Source organism: Zosterops lateralis (genome assembly GCF_965231275.1).
Source record: "Zosterops lateralis genome assembly, chromosome: 11".
In the NCBI taxonomy this organism is placed as follows: Eukaryota; Metazoa; Chordata; class Aves; order Passeriformes; family Zosteropidae; genus Zosterops; species Zosterops lateralis.
Genome location: NC_139771.1, coordinates 820,347 through 843,923, shown reverse-complemented (window position 1 = coordinate 843,923; position 23,577 = coordinate 820,347). Strand labels below are relative to the sequence as shown.

The 23,577-nt window shown below is 39.0% G+C and overlaps 1 protein-coding gene across 5 annotated transcripts in view; it reads right to left on the bottom strand.

Annotated features, from left to right (window-relative positions):
- Window positions 1-214: 214 nt before the first annotated feature.
- Window positions 215-23,577, bottom strand: part of ERC2 (ELKS/RAB6-interacting/CAST family member 2) — a 438,499-nt gene continuing 415,136 nt past the window's right edge. For all 5 annotated transcript variants that reach the window (XR_014590924.1, XR_014590925.1, XR_014590926.1 and 2 more), the window contains one exon: window positions 215-1,288. The gene's annotated coding sequence lies outside the window, so the exon portion shown is untranslated. The remainder of the gene's footprint in view (window positions 1,289-23,577) is intronic.

Sequence of the window (23,577 nt, the reverse complement as noted above, 5' to 3'; positions counted from 1 at the left end):
TTGTGGAGTCAGAAGGAACCTCTCCTTGAAAAGTGGTAGAGATCTGACTGTCAGTTAAGAGTCTCTCACTGAATGTAATGACTTCACATTTTTATTTTTCCTTGCATGTGCTTTAAATTTATTTTACTAGACACATTTTGTTGACACAAACAGCCTTCGAGTGCTGTTTGTTCATTGGTATTTTCTTTAATCTTTAAGATTCATTGGGGTCCATGTTGGAGACTGTTTTTCAATGTAGAGAACAATAACAAACAGTTCCACATTTACAGGAGACCTAGTGCATATACTGTATTCACAGCAATCTTATCTTTATCTTTGTTTTTGTTTGTTTGTTTAAGAGTCCCAGCTTTTATTGTTGAAAACATGTATGCATTTGGATGGTAAAAGGTTGATAGACCCTTGTGTATATGCCCATATATATACACACACACACGTATTTATATACACCTCAAGCTTTTACCATCCAGTAAACAGATACATCTTGTATATAATCATATAGTTATGTTCAAATTAGATGTCCTATGCATTGTCAGAGACACACACCATATTTTCATAAAACTAAACTTTGCCATCAGTTATTAGTACCAAAAATTGATTTCATTTCCAACCTGGCCCAGAGCTTAATACCAGTTATAGTATCAATATTTGGTTTTGGTTTGGTTTTATTTTATAGTATTTTATCAGTAGATAAAAGAAAACAGAGGAGGGTAAAGGCTTGTTTTTTTTTTTTTGGAAAAGCCTGTATCTAACTGGGGGTAAAGTTAGTGCCAACATCCTTATATAGCATTTTACTAATACCTCTTTGATAATCTAGTGCAATAGAAGTGATACTTTAGAATAGACTAGGTAAAATCAGCAAATGCAAATACCACATCTAAGGGAATCTGAATTACCTGTTAAAATCAATATTAATTTACCAAAAATTAGCTAAATAACCTGTTTAACTGAACTTCATGAAACAATTATATTCTGAACAGATGGTTTCTTTCTAAAAACAAAGTAACTCACAAGACCCATTAAAGACAGAAATGAAGCTCTTAAAATTTCTGCTTGAGTCTTCTTCATTATTTTCCAAAGTATCTAATTTCACAATAGACTACAAGAAATAATGGAGAAAATGCTAATTAATGCAGCATTTCATTAGATATAAACCTTAGCATTCATTTTCTGCATCTGTGATCTTCTCCAGGATATCGTGGTCATGTTTGGAGATCCAATGCAATAGATTATCATTGTTACCTTCCAGTGCTACAGTTCTTTCTTCCTTTTTCACTAGTTCCTCTGACAACTGTAACAAGGGAAAAAATATTCCAATTAACAACACGACTGTAGCATCCAGAACATCTTAGTTTTCCTCTAATCAAGATCCTCATACATATGAGTGGAGGTAATGCTTTTCTAGGGGCTGAGGATTAATTAAGACATTTAAATTCAATTTGAACCCACTGACATTCATAGGGTGGCAATTAGTTTTATTGCTGATTTGTATGACACAATTCTCCCTAAATGGGAAATATTTTAAATTTCTAAGGTGTCAAATTCTGTTGTGCTCATGATTCTGTAAACAGTCAGTTTTCTGATCTTGTCTATAAGCACAGTAACTTTGAAAGGGAAATGCTATTAATAAAATTAAACATTTTTTTCTGTGGGAACCAAGGGAATCATTAATTTATTTCCACTCAGTTCCGTGGCAGGTGGGAATGCGTAGTACCTCTACCAGCCTTCCAAAATTGAAGCACCATTTTCCTGTCATATTTTAAGCACTTTAAGTTCACTTTAATTTGCAGAACAGCGGAGAAAGGTTTTATGGATACATGCAGCTCAGATTTGCAGAAGTTAGAACACACAGGAATGTGTTAGGAGGTTTTCAGCCACACACCCACTAATCACAGGTGCTCTGCCTGCCTTGGCTGACACTGCTGAAACCCAGGGGACAAGAGGGAGCTAGTTCAGCACAACTCAGCCAGGGGGAAGTATCTTCCTGGCTTCCACCAACTTTGGATGAGACTCTGTCTGATTGTGACTACAGAGTGAGGCCTCAGTGAGTTTTACTGTCACTTTAGTTGCGCTGCAAGCAAACAGCACCGTATTCTTGAATAGAGAGAAGTCAATTGGTCTTATTCACATTATCTGTATATCAGATGAGTGGGAGGAATTAAATGATTCCTTTAGAGGCCAGTTGTTCATTTATCCACTGACTTTGTTTCTAGAAAATTTGAAATGCATTATGTATGTGATTCTCCCTTATTGCCCTTCCATTTATGTAACCTTAAAAGTTTCCAAAACATTCCATTTTATGTAAAAGAATTTGTTGTATACAGCTGAAGTTATGTTTTTTCAAATAGAACTGCTTGACTAAAATTCCCCTTTAAAATTTCAGAATCTAATATTTATCAGATAAATTCTTGTGTGAGTAAAGTGAAACACTGTTTACAGAATAAATTATCATATTATTTTAAATCTCTGTTTTCAAGTTCACTTCTTGCTGGAAAGCACACATAACAGTTTATACCATACAAATGTAGATTAATAGCTTTACGTTTGCAGTGAGAGGTTGGTACAGTTCTTCTGGTTAAAACACTTAGGGACTAATCCAAAGCCCACTGAAATGTGGAAAGGTTCCCACCGATTTTAACAAGTTTTGGATCTGGCCTTGAATAGTCTAAAAATGACTTCTGCAGAGCTGGAAAGCCAGGGAGTTCCTAAAGTAGATCATGTTACTACTTCTGGCACATAAAATCGTTGCAAACTTTTTATGAAAACTGTAAGTCAGTGCATGCATTACATTTAGTGAACTGTGCATAGCTCCCATTCTTTTGTGTGCTGAGAATTTCTTAATCATCATTCAAAGAGATACTCGGGCAGAGGAATCACACCTATAAATTAACAAGGAGAGCCCATTCCAGAAACTGCAGCAGAGTAATGCCTAGGTTTTTTAAACTAAAACAGAATCACAGCAAATCTTCAATGTAGTTGCTATTTTACAAGCTGAGGTTCCTCAGCAATTAACACTTTTATACTTGGAAAAAAATAAGAACCCCAAATAAAGTGTCCAATCTGAGGAACAGCAGCAAAGCACAAAATGCACTCCCTCTCCAGCCTTCTCCTCAGATTTTCATTGGGGTTTTACTACAGAATGAAAGCCCCCAAATAAACCTCACCCATTTAATCAACCCACCCATTCATCAGGAAACCATATATGTATTGGAAGTGTAACAAAAACTTGTTCACTGCAGGTAGGAAATGCAAAGTATTTCTCAAGTAAGTCAAATAAATATTTAAAAGGATATTGCTGTCAAATACCAACTGAGGTTGAGTAAATTAAATTTATATTTGTTTCTTCAATGTTGTACTTGGTCAAAGTCACTGAACCTCTAAAACAGAAATAAAGTTTGGTAGTATGCATTGGGCCTGAATTCAGCAGTGCTCCCACTGAAATTAATGCCTTATGAGTTTGGCACCTCCGTCAGTCCATTAGATACCAGTCAATGAAAACAGCAAAAAGGATGTGAAGATATAAAAGTGTAGTAGCCCACAAACATTTGTTCAGATTGTTTTTCCTTTGGATAAAGACACCTGCTTGATTAGTACTTTTTACCTCCAATCCTTTCCTCTCAGCAGTGATTTGCAGAAACAAGCTGGAGAGGGTGGGTAAACACAAAGGGGTTAAAGGGGAAACTGTTTAATAACAGTAGTAAAATGCAGGCTATTTTTGACATCTGGGTTAATGTCCATTATGCTCCATATGCTTTCCAAATGTTTGCAACAAGCACCCAGATACAAAAACAGATACCCATTCACATAGGCTTAAATTGCCCTCTCCTAACCTGTTACACATGGTACCTACATAAAAGGCCAACAACTGATATGGTAATTAGTGAGTAAGAAAGAGGGGGAATAGACATTTTATTGCAGGGAACTGGTATCTGACCAAATGTTAGTGGAGAAGGATATCATTAATGAAAACCTCTGAGGGCTATTTCTGCTCCCTAATCTACGACAAGGCCTCTGTACCCTAATGTGACATCCTTGAAAAAGCTGTCAGGATGAATTCCTCAGTTTCCTTCTCCAGACTCATTCATCATTACTGCAATCAGAGTACCAACAAATGATGGGAAATTATTTCATTTTCTGGAAACAAGCAACTAGACTGGAATAAGTCTATAACTCATAAAGTCTTTCTCAAGTGATGTCCTGGGATTTTGTCTGTGCCCTCTTGCAACAACATAATCTAAATTATAGGAAGAAGAAAAAAAGCATTCTCAATTTTTACCTTTGTGCAAAACCATGAAAAGAATGACTCTATTAAGACAAAGCCCTGACACTCTAAATTCTGTCCCTGCCACCAGCCTATTGTGGGACTAAGGAAAAAAGTAATATAATTTTTCTGTGCTTAATTTGCTCTTTGCTACAGCAGGCATAACATCAGGCTCCTCACAGGAATTTGCAAGGCTTAATGTTTGTAATGTGCCTTAAGAGTCTTGGATGAGTGCTAAGTATTATTATTTTTCAGTTCCTGCATTTGATTAAAACTGAAATAACACAGTAAAAATTAAATTAATATATTAAGTTACAAGTAAAGAGCAAGCATGTGGTTTGTGGAGCTGCTTGTAACACTTTTTATATGAACATGTATTACAGGGTAGGTGATTCCCAAAGTCTGTACTGACATGTACCATGTGGGCATAACTTAACAACTGAAAAACCCCCCAGAAGTTTGATTCAGCCAAAAATCTGTTTGTGGCTTCTGTGTGAGCTCGGAGCTCGGGCTAGCGGGAGCACTGTGGGCTGCCTTCCCCTGCCCCAGAAGTGCAGTTGCAAACACAATCACAGCCGAGATATTTGCAATTCAGCACAACAAAACTGGGTAGCACAGATCTACTGGAGCGCTCGCCACTGTATATGTCCCTTAACACAGGAGGTGACAATGGCTTGATATGTGCCATTTGAACCTCCTTGTCATTACAGCCCCAACAACAAATACTGGTTTTGCTACTTTGTCCTGAGGAAAGAAAGAAAACCCACCTATCTCTATCTAAAGAATAAAATAACCTGTCAAAGCCTGTTATATCGACATGGAAATCTCTAGTGAGGAGGGCCAAGAAGAAAAATAATTAAGGCATAAATTTGTATCCAACCTACGTAGAAAATTTTCAATGCTGAGATGCCAAAGACACCTAAGACACTTGTTGAGCAGAGTGAAAAGGTAAAATCTAGTTTAAATTTATAGCATTCCTTCAGTGTCCCTCTAGGAGTTTGGCTTTTTGCCAGTGTTCCTTGTTAAAAATTTGTTAAACGTGTTTGGCATTAATGCAAACACAAAGTGCTCATTTGTTACAAATTCTATTGGAATGCATTCATTTAAGGCAATGAAGTAGTTACCAGAAAAGAAAAAATGTTCATTAAGTACATTTTAAAAATACAATGATGTATGCGGTGCATAACTATGGCGCCCCAGTGGCTATATAAATATCTTACAGAATAACCACAAGATGTGTTTGGTTTGAAATTGGAATCTCTTAAACATAACTGATAGAACAAAAACTGGTTTTGTTTGTTGTCAAAATTGATGTTAGTCTTTCTTATTTAGATCTAGTTATAATAACCAAAGTTTTGCCATACAGTTTTTTTACATCTCAAATCAATAAAGCCCACAGGTTAAAGCAATGCTCAAGTAAGTTTCTTGACTCAAAAGGTAAGTGCAGCACTGTACATTATCTGGAGAACATGGGACACAGAAAGTAAACACCCTGCTTGGAGGAGAACAAATTTTAGTCATTCTTAAAAACTCCACTTGAGGAAATGTTACCTGGGAGATCTGCAACTGTCTGACAGCATTCAGGTTCACCTCAGCAAAAGCTGTTCTGCTCTACTTCTAGAAAATAAAAAGCTCAGACCTAGTTTACAACATCCCAATAACAAATCCCTGTTTTATAATAATGTGAACCATCCCTGGTAATGATAACTCTTGATATTGAATAAGCAACTCTGAGGTCTATTTCTTAGATGTTAGAAAATATCTTCTTAGCTACATTGTAAAACTAAAACAATTTTTCTCTTTTTTTTTTCAATGATTTATAGCTATCACAAAAAAGTTCAAAAATTATAAATACGTAAGTAAAACATATTCAAAAGAAAGACCCAGAAACTGTATGATTTAATTAAATACTGAAAGGTTCACAAAAAAAAACCCAAACCACCAGCATAAAAAGTTATTTATAAAGACAGAATTAACTTTGCTCCAATTTTGGCAAAGAAATTATTTATCCCATTTGTTGCTATTTATGTTTTCAATTCATTACACAGTAAACTTCAGAAGGATCTGCAGCTGGTGGTAGAATCACTGCACGAATGTGATGAACTTTCCATATTGCTGTAATGCCAGAATTGTTAATCTTAGTTAGGGATAAAAGCAGATACCATTGGGATGAATAAAATCAAATTGATTCAAGCCCTCTAGACAGTAAGAGTCCTTGAAAACTACTGTACAATTATATCATAAAATTAGATTAAGTTTATGAACCTTGAGACTATTTGGACAAGGATGCCTTCTCTACTGGGAATGTTTATAAATCAAAATTAGACAAGTGCTACATGAGTGAAAATACAGCCATATTTTTTTTTTCTTAGAACCTTTTTCTTTTCAGAAAACAAGTCCAGTCCAAATCAAAGCTCTTCAGAAACATGAGGAAACTCAGTACCTATCCTCCAATCTGTCACTCGGACACTGAATTAAAAAGAGGGTTATGGGCAGTGTTAAGGATGGCTTCAGAGCAGGATTTTTCAATGGGCTGAGCTGCAGTGAAGATAATGGAAGAGTCTCCATCGGTCCCACAGAAGCCGGAGCCGCTCAGAGGCGGCCGGGACTCAGCCGGGCACGGGGCTCTGTGGCAAGACGTTTATGACTTCCTAAAGATACTGCACATTGAGACCATTGTTACTTGTTGTCATTTCAATCGAATTGAAGTGACAAGACAATAAGAATTCTTGGGTTTAAGCGCCTCAAAACAGCGACGCTCCCAACGTGATTCTGAAAACCGTCGATAGCCGAGATCACTTGGCAAAATGGGAAGGTATGGGAAGGTGCCTTTTCCATCCTGGCCGATGTGGAATGCCATTTATTCTCATGCGAGGGATTAATTAGGGGCCTCTTTTTTCCTTTTTTTTTTTTTTTTTTTTTTTTTTTTTTTTTTTTTTTTGAAGATCAAGGTTTGGCTCTCAGTGCTGCCTAATAACACGGTGTTCTGCCCGCCACCTGGCCCGGCGCGGCTCCGGCGGCGGCACCGCCTCGGGCCACGGCAAGTGCTGGCAGGAAACGCCGCCACGGCCGCGCTTAACCCGCGCTCTGCCGGCCCGGAGCTGGCCCTGCTGCTGCAAAAGTGCGGCCGAGCGCGCAGTCACCGCACGGGTGTGGGGACAAAGCTGCCCCCAGCTCCACGCCCCGCTCGGGTGGGAGCGCGGCGGGCAGAGAACCCGCGCAGCGCTGGCGGAGCCCCAGGCGCGCACACACAGAGCCGGGGACTGGTGCCTGGGAAAAGAAGTGGTTAAATAAACGCTGTGTCAAGCTCCCAATCTAATAAGTCATCTTATTAGGAAGTTGTGATGCCCTGTTTGCCCTCGCCTGTGGCTTGTCTGCTCCACTGAAAGGTCTCCTGCTGGGACCTTTGTGGCATTATACGAGGTAGAGAGGACTGCTGCAATATATGACCCTTGGTTTGGAGCAGCCGAAACAGCGGGAGAACTAAGCTGCAAAGAATTAAACATGTAACAACTTTGTAAAAGCACAGACAGTGATTGAGGTTGGCCCTTTTGCTGTTGACACATTCTGGCCCCTGTAGGTTGTGGTCACTAAGCCCATTAGAGCTGCAGTGTGGCAACATCTCGTTCAGCAAGTTCAATGTGTTTCTGGTTTATTTCTAAATACTGGATGCAAGCTGGCAGCGATAGGAGAGTGGAATATGGCACCAGAAATATGTCATAAACACAGTCGTCATTGTCAGGGATGTGAAATTACTTTTCAAAGTATTTATTTTTGGCAGATGGAGGATGGGTGTATTTTTTCACTTTGTTAACTGAAATATAATTGCAATTTGCTGCATGTTTTGATTAATTAAGAAAAAAAAAAAAGAGACAGGAAGCCTCAAGATGCTGTTTTCTCTTAAAAGAGAAAATTTTCACTGGAGAGAGAAATCTTTGTTGCTAGAAATTCACTGCAAAATGAAACCAGAAAAAAACCCAAACCAAATAAAATCTCAGCTGGGAAAAGTTTAACTTATGAGCATCCACTTATTTACATATCAACTCCCCACTGTACTTTTTTTTCCCATTTCTTTAAGATAAAATGTACATTTAATTCAGATTTTTTAACTGGCTTGTGAAATGAACAAGATTAATTAAATTAATGAAAGGAGGTATTACAGACATAATGAGAGGTTCTAAACACTCATATGCAGAATACACCTTCCCATCTCCTTGTGGACCATACTTTTTCAGGAAACAGTGCAAGGTTTCTATTGCACATTGATGAGGATGCTCGTGGTCCCTCAGCTCTGAGGGCTCTGTTTGCCTCTCAAAACTGTGTTGTGCTCACAGGTTTTATGAGTCCCTGCAGATTCATCTCAGTCAAGAGCTACCAGCCTGTAGATACAGAGCAAAGGATGAGTTGGCTGAGCACTTGTGCATCTGAAACATTTCTGTCCCTCAAGCCTGTGACGTGCTGCCTCTGTCCTCCTCCCCAGATGAGCCAAGGCTTATGTAAGAGGTGAAATGTGCAGAGAGGGATAAAAACAAGTCACAGCTGAAGGAGGGGATGGTTTGGCAATGTTTTGTTCTTTGTGTCTGCAGCACAGGCATTTCCCTGGTGCTGTCCCCTGTTTTTTCCAGGGGTTTTTGCTCAGGCGGGGTTTCCCTTTGGGCACCCCCGGCTCCCTGCTCTGGCAGCACAGCTGAGGGCTCCTTGAGCTCCAGCTTGCTGAGGCACAGAAATGACTGGCTACTCCTTTTGGAGGGATGAAAATTATGTCAGGAGCAAAGCACATTCTTTCTTTGGCCACCAGTGATGAAGGAGCATTTCTTTTCTGTTCTTAAGAGTTTGCCTGAGACAAGCAAGGTCAGAGCTGTGGCTTTTCTCTGGATAAAAGAAAATTCTAGAATTTGTAGGAGGTGGGTTTTCTTTTGCCATCTTTTGAGATTTGCTGATAATTTGTGACTAGAAGGAAATTCTTAAAATCTCATACATATTTGTCTGGTTGTAGAGAGTATGATTTGGGTTTTACCTCATGCCTCCTACCAGAGTCAGTCAATATTTAATGGCTAAAATTAGGTTGGCTGTTGTGCTTGGATAACTCTAGTTACTGTGGCTGCTACCACGCTGTTGTTAGAAGCATATTGGTTACTAGACGTTGTACCAGAGTAAATATTAATAAATTTGGTGGTTGTGGAGAGGAAGTTTAATCCAAAAGCATCCCAGCCAGTGAGGAGGCACACAAAGGCTGTAAGCCTTCCTTTGATGCTCCCAAAGGCTGGATGAAGTCGGGCAGAAGAGAGGTGGTGAAGGCTGAGTGACAGTTTGAGGTGCTTCATGTGTGTGCCTATTTCTGCCTTTAGGGAAAGCATGAATCCTTGGCCAGGGTGAAAACATCTTCTTAGAAATGCTGGACATAAGCATGGTGTCCTTCAGGCACATGACTCCAGTAGGTTATTGAAAGTTTGCTGGGGATATTTTATCCTTAACTAAGCAATAACAAGGAATTCAGTAAAGATGCATTTCATGGCTTGTGCCTGCTTTCCCAATCACCTCAGATTTCTCATCTTCTAAAGCTGAGAATAAACTAAAGAGCTTCAGGGTACTGCTCTGTGGGTCTGAATATTTGTACCAACAGCTATATGTCCCACTATACCTCATAATTTATATAAACCCTTAATATGCTATTTCCTTAGTTCTGCTAGTTAATAGCCCAGTACTCACTAAAGTTATCCTATCAGGTATATCTAAATACTGATTGTGCTGTGGAAGACATTGTGAGGTATGCTTATTGTATCTGTAATAACAATATAAAAGATATCAATATGTCAAAGTATAGTCAAAGTTCTATCGTACACAAAATCCTGTTTTACAGTACATGAGATACTCTCTCATTTTCTTACCCTCCAAATGATCTTAAATATATATTTTTTATTTTACACAGCTCACGAGATGAAACTGCTTATAAAAATGGTGTCTGATGTTACAGTTGCATCTTTTAATGTTAAGAAGAAAGAGATACAACTAAGGCAAGTGTTAGTAGGTTTGGTCTGTTTGAAGACCAATGCTGGATCCATTTAAACCCCTTCAAACTGCTAAAGCATTACAATGACTGTGTGTGGCACTGGGAACAGGACCATACATGCTCAACAGCTACTTATTTTTTAAATACTCATCCAAGTAACACGCAGCATTTTGAAATCTAACTTGTGTGGTCTAATTATGCAATAATTTTTATAATTTAGGCCCCAATATTATGAGCTTCTCCACAATTATGGCTCTGCCCACGCATTTCTCAGTGCATGATAGGCAAGACTTAGGGGCCAGCTCTGTTAAACATACAAGCACAGGTTTTAGTTTTTAAATTTTTACTCTATGCGAGACTTAAAAATGCACTTAATATTAAGAGAAGGCTTAAGAGTCTATCCTGAAGGGGACCATAGAAATTTTCATTCAAATAAAGGCACACATATATAATTCCATGCAGACTGAGGACCCACATTTATCAGCATTCCAATGATAATGAGAATTACATAAAGGGAAATGATAAAATAGCAGCAAGCAAAATTTTGCTCCCTCCCCATCTTCAAATACCACCTTTATAATAGTCACTGTACACTAAAAAACATACACGTGTGTAAGAGTTGGAGAGATCAGAGGCTTAGACTGCAAGATTTCCAAAGATACTCAAACCATCCATGTAAGTGCCAAATGACAGGTAAACAGGTACAACTGAGAACATGAACTTCATTATGAAATCATATAAAACTACAATGGTGATCTTTTCTACCTGATACTATTAAAACAAAATTGATGCACTGCAATTAAACTGTTTAGCAAAACAAGACAAGGAAATTAATGAGCACAAATAATCACCGCAGTTCACTGCTAACTACAATTTACACTGAGTGGTACTTTTTTTCCTAGGGAACACCTATTTCTCTATGCCCCTTTTCTTTCTCCTCTCATTCTCCCATTCCAGCTGTGCACAGACCTTGTCTGAATTCTCTCTCTCTATTTTTTGACTTGTTTAAACTTTATTTCTCCTCACTTTTTTTTACTCTATATCTGCAGCAGAGTTCTTTCCACTCTGTCAGGCTCTGTTGCCAACCTTTGCCCAAATCTCTGCTGAGTGGTGGCATTGGACAACAGCTGGAAATGGTGTGATACTGTCATGCTCTACTTTCCTTGCATTTTGCAGTTCTGGAACAAGATAAAACATGAGAAGAACAGTTCACAAAAAGCAGTTTTGAGGACAGTAATTTGCTAATTAGAAACAGAAAAACAAACCCAGAAGACACTCTTGATGTGCATGCACAAATGTGTCAACCCCACTGAGGAAAAGGTAAAACCCAGAGTGGAACTCGATTAACGGAAACAACTTGGAAAATAAGAATAATGATGGCAGCACAAAAAATATTCATTCCTCCAATTATTTTAGAAAGAGAAACAACTAAATGGGAACTTATAAAAAAGTCTTTCCCACTGAAATAACTACAAAAAAGACAAGATAGTTTTAGGGCTACTTTCCAGAAACTTTTTTTTTATCTACTCTCTTAATTTAAGAAGGTAAAACCATATTTGACAAAATATCCTAATTTATCATTAAATACTCTAAATGGAAACAAAATTATTTAGCCCATTTAATTCCAATTTTCTGGATTTTTCTTTTCTCACACTTGCATCTCTTCCCTCATTTTCTATAGGAACTTAAAGATATAGGAAACCACTTCTACGTACACCTCTGCATTCACATTTTTACAGTCTGGAAATGAGACACAGTGGCCTGTGCTGTATAGAGAACATTGGATTTGAACAAAAAGATGTGAGAAATTCAGGAAGTAAAGCACAACTGGATCATTATTTCATATCTGAATGCAGCATGTTGTATTATGAAAATGTGAGGATTAAGTCAAAGAATGCAGTTTCACTGCATTTTTTAATGGGGAAATCTTGTTTTTACAAACATTTCCAGAGATCAAATCAAGTTAACTTTTTATTAACCTATCCAAGCCTTTTTGAAAAAGCCTTTTTTTTTTTTTTTTTTTTTTTAAATATACCCCAACTGTAATTTATCAACTCCTTTATCATTAAGAGTTATTGTTTAAGCCAGGAATAGCTTTTTAGCAGCTCAATGGTTAATCATGCAAAAACCAAAATAAAAACCCCAAAAAACCCAAAAACACCAAAAAACCCCACAGTAATTTCTCATGTAAGTCACAAGTTCATAAACAGGGGATGTGAAAAACGGGCAGAGGAGGAAGACTGTCACCTGTGTCCTTTGCAGATTTTTTTTCCAAATTGAATATTTGGGGACCATTCATTTCATTAAACAAAATATTTTTTTTTAATTCCCTATGGTATGCACCTTCCATTATGAGGCATTACCACAGTAATGATCAGAAAAGATTTTGTAGTCTCATTGTAGAAAACGCAGCTTGTTCCAACAGTAATTGCTAATTTATCTGTCTTCCAAATTTCAAAGTGTGGGTCAGGAACAATTCACACCTTCCACTGTCCCTGTGCAAAAGGAAAGGGAATGAACCCTCCAGGCTCCCTGCAATGCACACAGCCCTGAGAGCTCAGGGCTCCTGCTAAACCCAGAACATGGAGTTTAATGACCCTCAGGAGGCCAATACCATCCACAAAGCACTCAGCACACTTCCAGTGTCATTTATCCTTGTGGTCTCTGCAGTTGGCATGGCAAGCCTGGCCAATAGTTCCATGATGTCTGAGTCAGTATTGCTGGTGTTCTATTCAGAACCAATGTCAGCCCATTCCACTGAGTGCCCAAACTGCAGGAAAATTTACCACTTAATTCTCCTTCACTCCCTTCAGATTATAAATGATTTTAGAGATTTATCATATTTCTATTTCTTTCCCAAACGGAATATTTTTATTGCAATAGTCTCTCTTTACATAGAAACAATTTTAAATCTCCTTCTTTTTTTTTTTTTTTTTTTTTTTTAAGCCTTTGTTGTGCTCTCTATTCTTTCTCAGTGGCTTATCAGAAATGGGTAGAATAGCAAAGATGTGGGCAAGCCTTGAATAGGTACAGAGGTTAAAAATGGCTTAGTGTTTAAATAACTTTTTCTTTTCCAACTATTACATTGTTTCCCTTTTTTATTACTGCTGCAAATAAAGATAACTTTTTAGGGGACTGTGCACGAGAATTCCAACATCTCCGTCCTGAAGAGTAATACCTAATATTATATCCTGATAATTACTATGCAGTCCTGGAGTTTGGAATTATTTTTCTTCCATGTACTTTATTTTACATTTATCCAGAGGAAATTACATCTGCCCAGTCCCTCAAGTCACTGCAACATAGATTTTGCATTTTCAGAATTCCTTCAGTCCTGCAGAACAACAAAATAGATTCCAAAACCATTTTGCAGGAAATTCCTCTTAAATATATCTGCTTTCTCAAAAGAATCAGCTGAAACCTGCAGGGCAGCTGGGATGGAGGGAAGGCAACAGACACAGCTCCATTCTGTGCATAATTCAACAAATTGCTAAGCCATGCTTGTGGAATCCTTTGCTGTGCTGCCGCTGCTGGCTGACACAGTGCCAGCATTTTTCAGCATTACACCACTATCAGCCTGTACTGGGACCCTTTGAAACAGCTGAAATAAAAGAGCTCTTTCTCCATATTTATGCCATCCTGCTCTGAGCACTTCCTGTTGGCCCCAGTAAATCTCTGCTAAATTTCAATCGACTCTCGTGGTGTTCCAGCTGTTAGATAAACTTCCGAGGATATTTTTGTGACAGGTACAAACCTAGACAGGAAATCTCAAGAAGAAATCCTAAATTAATTATATGTCAACATTCAAGCCACAAGAAGGAGCAATTGTCATAAATTTTTGGAGCTTAGAATCCAATTTTAGTTGTAAGTCCAAAAAAGTTCACTGACTCATTTGTGATTCAGTGCCAATAAAATAATATATTTCATATTCTTCAGCAGTTCACTTTGGTTAAATATAGAAGGGAAGCTAAGAAGCTGTATATTTAAATCACATAAAAAATTCAGATGCGAACTAATAACAACTTGTAGACTTACAATTTATAATTTGGAATTGCTTAATTTTATCCCACCTTTTTGAAAACAGATACAACAAATAAACTAATTCTGTGTTAAATGAAAATATCTTCACCACCTGAAAGTCTGACAATGGTTCTAAGAACATCTTTCTGCAATTCCCAACAGCACAGACTCCATCTCTTTTCTCTCTCCCACATACGGTGCCTTTCATGTGTTAATACTAGTAAGGACTAGTAAGGATTAGTAAGGAAGGGGTTGAGAGGGCAGAGGGTGCTGTAGCAGTACTAACCCATAGAGGACTGCACTGCCCATGTTCACTTGGCCTTGGCATTGCCGTGGAATTCTTGTCAGCTTTTCCCATCCCTCTGCAGCGTGTCCTTGGAGAAGCTGCGGACAGTGTCAGGGACACACGGGTGGTGTGAGTGCACAGCAGCAGCACCAGCTCTGCAGGTGGCAGAGGCTCCCCATCCTGTTCCCCCAAGATCCCTAACATTTCCTGCAGTGCTGTTGAGGTCCATAACCCTTGCCGTGCTCCCCAGACATGCCGCCCCAGCAGCAGTGTGGATTTCTCTCTGGATCCTCCCCTGTGGCAGCAGGGGCAGAGCTCCCAACCCCGAGCAGCTGAAAAAGCCAACAACTGTGTATCAACTCAGGTGCTCAAAAGCGACCTTGTGCTCAAACCTGGCAGGGGGCCCTTCCCAAACCTGTCTGCCTAAAAACAAAAGGGAGAGTTTTGAGACACCTGTTGTCTCAGTACAGAGAAAAATGTGTCATGGCAGGGGGAGAGAGGGAGTGGGAGAAAAACCCATGGAGCTTTGCAGGCTGCACTGCTGGAGTGGCACTGCTGGCACACGTGGGAGATGCTTGTGGTCCTCATCCTGGGACCAGGTCTGTCCCAAGCTCTGGCAAGCAGCCGAGCACAGGGCACTTTTCCAAACCCTGCAGCCACTGCTCTGGCCTCAGCAGAGCTCATTGGATATGGGGTCCAGGGAAGAATCATTGCTCCAGATGGGAAAGCCCAATAAGGAGCTGTAGCCACCTTCCTTAGGCAGAGGCAGAAGGAAGGAATAAGAGGAGCTGCTTTGCATCAGGAAGAGCTGCAGTTTAGAGGGAGAGCAGGATGGCTCAGGCTATTGACAGGAGAGGCAAGGAAGCAGTGATCACACACCATGGGCACAAGCTGAGTACTCTGTTCATAAACAATGTTCTTTCACACAATACAGGTAACATTACCTGGCTTTACTGAGTACTTTCACTTCCCAGACACTAAAAGGATCCATCCAGAGTCTTCCAAATTATTTCAGTAGAGATATATCAAGTAGTCCCAGGAAGCAAACACTCAGAGCCCCAACTGCAGCCAAAACTGGAGCCACAGCACAAACACAAATAAATCAGAAATCCTGCAAGGAACCACCAGAAACATACTACACTTAGCTGACCACCTTGATTCTGTCTCTCAAATACCGTGGATAAATAACTACTTATGTCACCCTGGGAGAAAAGGAATGTATGATATGGCTATGAAACCACCTGGATTTTTTATATATAAAAAGTGTTTTCACTACTTATGGAAAGCCAGACATGTAAATTACACTACCCTTAGCAGGAGAAAATATGTGCCAAAGACCATGCCTAGGAGCAGAATTCAGGAAGAATGGGGGTATGGTCATGCCAGCTTTGCAATGCTTTCTTTTACAAGCCTGTTTTACTGCTGAGGTGGGGGAGACTAGTGTTATTGCTTCCTCAGAAAGCTGTTCTCACAGGATTTGTCTATTGGTCATGAAAATCTTATAAGGTCAGACAATCCTGCAAGATTTTAATGAATTGAAGGTTTAAACGTGTTCCCAAGATTTCGGTTATGTCCATTTCTAAGATGGAAAGTAAGCTCCTTAACAATGTGCAATGCCTGGGAAACAAGAATTAAATAAAAAAGCAAATTTGGAGATCTAAATTCAATGCCCTTGAAAGTTTACACAAATTTGTTATCAAATAATTTATCTACTTTCAGCCTTTCCACATGGAGAGATACAGGGGACACTACCAGCAAAACTACACCTGCAGATTCAGTATGGAAGTAAATAGACTTGGCCTGTTCTCTTGGTGCTGTTTCTGTGAAGGTCATTCTGCAAGAGGAAGAGGACACAGCCACAGCACCCTATGCCATTAGAGGTCCCTTCAAGGCTGATTGTTAGCATTAGAACATTAGCACTCCGGGTATTTATCAAAATGTGGACACTAGAGTGGCTTGCAGTAGATTCACTTCCTCTTAAATGATAATAAATTGGCAGTGTGAGTGTTGACTGCCTGCAATGCAACTTCATTACTTCAGAGGTTAATGGAGCAACCTCTCTCTGTTGATCTTCCTGTCACCATTGGCTACAAAAGACTCTCTGACACAGTGCAGTTTACAGGAGAGGAACAAGTACAACAGAGATTAACTGCATCAAAAAGAATACTGTCCCACTCCATTATGTTCTGCAAAGCTGGTGTGCAGCAAATCACAGTGGCCAGCAGTGTCATCTGCCTTGTGTGACAGTGAAATCAGCATAAACAGAGGTGATGATGCTGTATTAGAGACAAACACCTTTCCACCTTAAAAAAAAAAAAAAGGAGGAAAGAAAGAAAGAAAGAAAGAAAGAAAGAAAGAAAGAAAGAAAGAAAGAAAGAACAAGAAGAAAAGCAAAGAAATGAGGAGAGGAGAAAGAAAATAAAAGAAAAAAAAAACCCAAGAAAATAAAAAGAAGAGAATACTTTAATCATGATGTATATATTGGTGCCACTGACCTTAAGGTATTTTTACACTAATTCTATAAAAGTCCTCTTGTATTTCTTACAGAAAGCTACACAGTGAATTAACCGAACTATTATTCTTTTCACTGGATTCATGATTTTTCAGGAGATGAAAACTGACAGGAATAGAGTAGGAGGTGGCCATGAGATTCAAAGAGGATTACATTTAATGCTGGCTAAGTGAATAAACCTCTGAATGAAAATGTATTCATTTAGAGAAATGTGCCTCTTCTTGTTACAAGTTACTGCCCTGAAATGCCTGGCAGGCGTGTTAACTTTCAATAATTCACAACCCCTGTTGATCACTAAACAACACAATGAACGTGTCCCTCACAGTTCTGAACAGAGAATATTGCCCAAGGAAGCTGAACATTCTGTACATCCTATACACAAATACTTGGGAGTCACTTCCCAGAAGGGAGATTACTCCTGTCCTACCAGCAGCATCTGCTTTGTCAGGACCACAAACCCAAATTCACGATACACCCAGGTCAGTTTTATTTTTGTGAGCATGTGCATGAAATACAACGGCTCGTTGGAAACCTTTCATTTTGTTCAATATTTCTGTTCTTTTCAGCTGATGAACAGATGAGCAAGTAACTAAAAGTGCATCAGACATGCAATTATAGCACTGTAAATGAATGCACGTACTACATGTGTAGTTGTGCAAACCATTCAGGGGTGTTTCAGGTCACTTGTCTCCATTCTCCACTCCCTAGCCTCACCAATGTTTGGGATGGGACTTAGCCAGTCTGACAACACCTCTACAGCAAATACATCAAATTCCTGTTGAACTCTTATCTTTTGGAGGTCTCAATTTGAAGTGAATACTTTTGAGCATGAAACTCATCAGCCTGAATGAAAGCATCAACTTCCTACACACACACAGTGGCAGGTACTTGGACTTCTTGTTAGAAGAAACAGTGAAAATAAGGAGTGTCTGCTGATAGCAGAAGGGAGGAGGAGCCTACTGGAAATTGTAGGAGATAAGGAAGGTTGGGACTTCTTGCTGGAGAAGCAAACAAGGGGTGAGATTCCAGGATGGAACTCCTCCAAACACCAGAGCAAGTGCACCCTCCCTGTGACCTAAATGTTGTGAACAAGACAGGAGTTCAGTGGTCAGCTCTGATTGTGTCAGTGGCTCCTTTTGAGACCTTGGGCAAGCTGCTTAATCTCTATCAAGATTTTCTCAACTGCAAAAATCAAAAACTCTTCCACTAAACCTGGAGAAGTCCCTTTCAAAATACAGATCAAAGCAGAATATAAATTCTTATTTACTTAAGGACACTTACTTCTGCACCATTTTCAGTTTCTTTAGGTTGATTAACATATATATTATTATCTGAATTCAGGCTGATAAGGAACCATGGCTTACCTTTTAAAAGCATAAATAGTGAATCTGGATGGCAAATTTGAAAAAAAAGTGAAACTTTAACTTTTTTTTAAGTTTTACTTAAGTTTTACTTTTACAACTATTCAGTCTCTCCCTAACTTGAGATCTAAAACTGAGATCCACCAGTTTGAAGTCAGTTTTTTAGCAGCTTCTATGCAGCTGTAGAAAGATAACCTTTCACTGAAAGATTTATATAAGAATTAGAAAGACACCTCATCCAGGCTGGATGGGGCCTTGAGCTACTGCTCAAGTGGAAGGTGTCCTTGCCCATGGCAGGGGGTGGAACCGGATGAAATTCAAGGTCCCTTCTGACCCAAACCATTCTATGATTCTATGAATTGAAGAGAAAAAATTGGTAGTTCAGTGCCATGTTGGCTCCATGAATGTTAGAGCTGAGAGCATCTGTCCCCTAGAAATGCCAAAATCAAACCAGACATTTAAGATGACAGTGCTGCAGGTTCTAAAAGTTTACATTTCTAATACCTCAAAAAGATACTGTCGCACCGACAAGAGTCTGAGAAATTACACAATGGCATACCAATATTAATTGAATATGAGAGTGTAAAACAACTCTTAAACATGGGAAAACTCCAGCTCTGCATGCACAGAATACCAGATGCAGCAATATACACTTCAAAGCTACATTGCTGCAGACAGAATCAGCCACAGCTTTCTTTGTAGACTTCCCTTTGAAGAAGGAACTTTATGGCTAAGTGGGTGCATAACCACTCACAGCTACACAAAATTTTTCATCCTTATACCAGAACACTTCATCTTTGCTCCAGTCAAAAATAGCAGCTAAAGAGTGACTGGTCTATAAGTTAAGAAAATATTTTTGGATATCAGTGAGAATTTAATGCCAGCTCTTTTTCAGTGGCCATAGATTATTTTTTTTTTACTTATTTTTTATATCTAAATCAAGTTCAGCTCCACCAAAATGTTGCTGCTGCAATGCCAACATTAAAATAATGTTCAAAATTGCATAATTCCATCCTGCATCACAGTGAATACTGCTGTGGATACATTTATATAAAAGCATTTTACTTGAACAACCCAGAGGAAGAAAAAGCCTATTAAGTATTTCAGAATGTCTTCAGCACCACCACCTAACAAAACACATGTGACCTTGGACAAAGGTAAGTTTGAAGAAATAAGAAAATTGTATCAAAAATCTCGATACAACAGCAAGTTTTATATTTTCTGATAAAGAAGTTTCTCATACCAAGTGTCAGATTTATTGATGCTGTGTATGGTTACAGATTCCTTATCCCCCAACACTGGAGCACATCAAGGCACTTTTATCTGAGAGGGAGCAGTTCCCATTCTCAGCATATCACTGGAGTTAAAGCAACATCCTGAATTGTAGAAGTAACTGAGTATGGACAGTTTATAAAACAACTACTGTTAACTACATTTTAATTACATGTATGGTTCAAAAAAAATTGATGGTAATTAAAATAATCCTAAGTATTTAAAATATTTCACAGTAAGGAAATATTCTGGATCTTTAGAATTGATTGTGACTTTGCATTCTCATTTTTTTCTCTAAAAACTCTTCAGTTTTTTCTTAGTTAGATTTTTTAACAACAAAAGGCGGAAAACTTAAGGGAAATCTGTATCAATGTATTTTTTCAATGAGGGGAAGACTTCAGAAGGATTTTCTTTGTAAAAAAAGCAACATTTTTTGATCTTTATCTCCATTTGCATGGTAGAAGTATTCAAAGGAGTGAAGTATTACAGTCATTAGTAAGTAAAAGAGATATCAAGTGTACTAAACTCCAAGATTATCCATCCGAAATGAAACAAAACAAAGACCCTACACGTATAAGATAGGCTTTTTTTCTGCTGGCTGAAATCTTCCATATGGTATATAATTCTGACAAAACAGAATTTTTCTATTCACCTCTTCCCTATTGAAAAGCAATGCTCTCTTTATCTAACCTTTTCTAAACCACCATTGAAAATTGTATTTTCTGACTCAAACAAAACATTGTTTTTCTTTCTGCCTCATACGGCTAATAATAAAGACTTGAGGTAAATCTCTCTACAGCTGCTTTCAGTTCATTTTAAGTCAATGAAACCTATATAATCCTGTAATACAGTCAATTGTTTCTTTTCCACTAGGCCTGAAGGGCTGCAAGCTTAGATAGGGAAGAATTACTGTTTTGCTTTTAAGCACCTATTAATATTTTGCCCCTCCAGCAGTTCTTTTTTTTCCCCTTTGAAGCCTTTTTCCCACTAAATTAATGTTTAACAATTAAATCAAGCTGAAGGAGATCTTAAAAGATCTAGACAATTACTGATTAGGTAGAAGAACAGGCCTTTAATTTAAATGGGAAACATCCCTGAAATGATGGTATGAGACCCCACAACTAATTACATAATTTTCTGCATCTGAGTAAACATGAGCTGAGAGAATGCAAATAGAGATGCATGGAATACCAGGAAGAAAAGGTGGAACTCTAAAATCTACCTATCATCTTTGAGAATAGAGCAATTTGTAGAAAAACAAGCTTTGAGCTACTAGATGGAGTAAAAATGTAATTTGAAAAAAATATTCAAGGGATGGCATCTCTTTTTCAGGCAAATATTGCCAATACACCTAGAATGGCAATCCTAAGTCTCTGTGTAAACATCACAAGCAGGCCTAAGAGCCCTTTCAAAAGTGTGTATTCTTTGTATATATAATATACTTTTGTGTACTTGTGAGATAGAAGTGTTCTGTGTTTCCTGCTTTCTTCCATAGCAATGTATACGTTACCTTAAAATTATATCCACAGTAAGGTATGATAATGGAGGTTTTCTCTTAAGCCTGGATAAACAGAGTTTGTTCTGAATGAAAATCCTTAAGCTGAACTCAAGAGCTGGCCAGTGGCCAACTCCTTTGTCAGACCCTCCAAGCCCCTGTTCACAGACCTGTCCTGCCCTCTCGATTCAGGCAGTTCTTTGGGCACTGAACTCTGCTCAGACCTCACAGATTAATCAATCAATGTGTGCTAAGACCACAAACACTGTTCTTTTTCCGTCCTAGCCCAAGGAGAATATTGTGATTATCCTTGCTTCTTGAAAGGGGCCAGACTGAACTATGGCCAGGGAGTGTTTGGACCAAATGTGCATTGCTGAGACCTAACTAATGTCAGTGACATTATCCTACACCTAACAGAGGTGCAGAAGCACCTAAGGGCACCCACTAGGACATCCAAGAAAATGATGGATTGTGCCAGCAGGAACTGGATATGTCCATGGTGTGAAACTTCCCGCACTGGACATATGCCTTTTAAGTTTGTCCATCACACCAGCATTAGGGACAGACATTCAATGAACTGGACACCTCATTTCCCAATAGACCCTCTAAAGTATTTCCAAAGGAATCTGGCTCCCACTGATTCCAAATATACAAGAAAACAGCAGTTTTAAAGAGAGATACTTTATGTTGGTTCCAGTTAAAACAGAACAGTTGAACTCTCAGAGAACTTGAAGGTTTTGTTTGCAGTTTCAATGTTGACCAAACTATAGCTATTCTTTAAACATTTCAGAAATTGCACATTTTTCTCTGGTGATCTCAAGTACTCCTTACTACAAGACAAGCCACGGGCAAATGAATTAATAAAAATCCCAACAGATTTTCATGATTCAAATATGTGCTTAATATTTCAGATAGAGTTTTCTCTAATTTAACAGTTTTACTCATCCCTAGATAGAATCAAAACATGATCTGAGGGGAAAAGTGTGATTCAGTTTTATGATTCATCAAATAATTTTGAAGCACCGCACACATTTTAGCTCACCATCTGTTACATAACCTCAATACAAAGTAAAAAATATTCTGTTTTTTGGCTACAAACCTGAATTCCATTTTCACAAAAAGGTTGGGATGACAAACAGACTACTATGAAGGACACATTCAGCCAACAAAAAAAGCTCTAGCACTTCCAGGAATTAAGCCTCTCATTCCTACAATAACAAAAACCATCACTAACATAAGAAGGTCATGTCCTTTCCTGTTTTTAATTTTTTTTTTTAATATACATTCTTTAGTATCTTTCTATTACTCATTGTAAATGTTTCATTTCACTGAGCCAATTATATTCACAATATATTTCCCAATACTGAATGTAACTGATTCATGAATGTGTGTGTAGCAGAGGCATGTGCACTGAAAAGCAGTCTCTAGTCAAATGCCTTCTTTTTGTCCACAGAAAGAACAAATAGGTAACCCCACATGTGTGATATACACAGTGCACTGTTAAAAATCAACAAAACTCAGAATCACATATATTGTGCAAAACCACCAAAACCACACACCCACACACACACTCAGGATGTTCTACAGTAACATTTCATTTATGTTCCTGAAAGGCACTGACTCTCTCAAGGAAATATAAACACTGAGGGCCACCATGAGCACCAGCCCCTTGCAGACAGCTCTGCTCACAGCTTTGTCCCACTTGTCCCTGTTTGAAATCCTCTGTGTGAGAGGGGCTGGGATGGGTGACACTTCTGGGGCTGGGTCCAGAAAGAGAAGACACAGTCAGGGAAATCAGACCGGAGCTCGAGGCTCCCACCATTGCTGGTATCAGCTGCGTGCAGAATGTGTTGGGAAATGACAAATCTGGGGTGTGGTTGTAGGGCTCTTACTGAGCACCCAGCACTGATTTACCTGCTGCCACTTTTTTCCCTTCCGAGTCAGTCTTTGTACTGCCAGGAACAGCTGCCCCACTCATCCAGTAGCCCAGCCCCAGGGTCTGCAGTGCTGCTTCTCTGCCTGGGCAGGACACAGTCCCTGGGGTGCAGGGCCAGCCCTTCCAGCCAGTGAATCGGGAAGGGACACACTGGATAGAGGCTGCCAGGAAAAAACCACTGCCAGCTCCCACCGAGCCTCAGACGGGCAGTGGCAAACCTGTGCTGTACCCTCATGTCCTCATCTTTCCCCTCCATTCCACACCCCCAGTAAATCTGATGGGGACAGTCCTCTGACACCTCTGCTCCAGAGAAACTACAGAACAAGCAAAGATGTTGCTAACATGCCAAGAATGTGCTGAGCTGGGCAGCGAGTTTGCTAAGGATTGCCTGAGAAAGCAGAACCACCCTCCTGGGGCAATCTGAAGG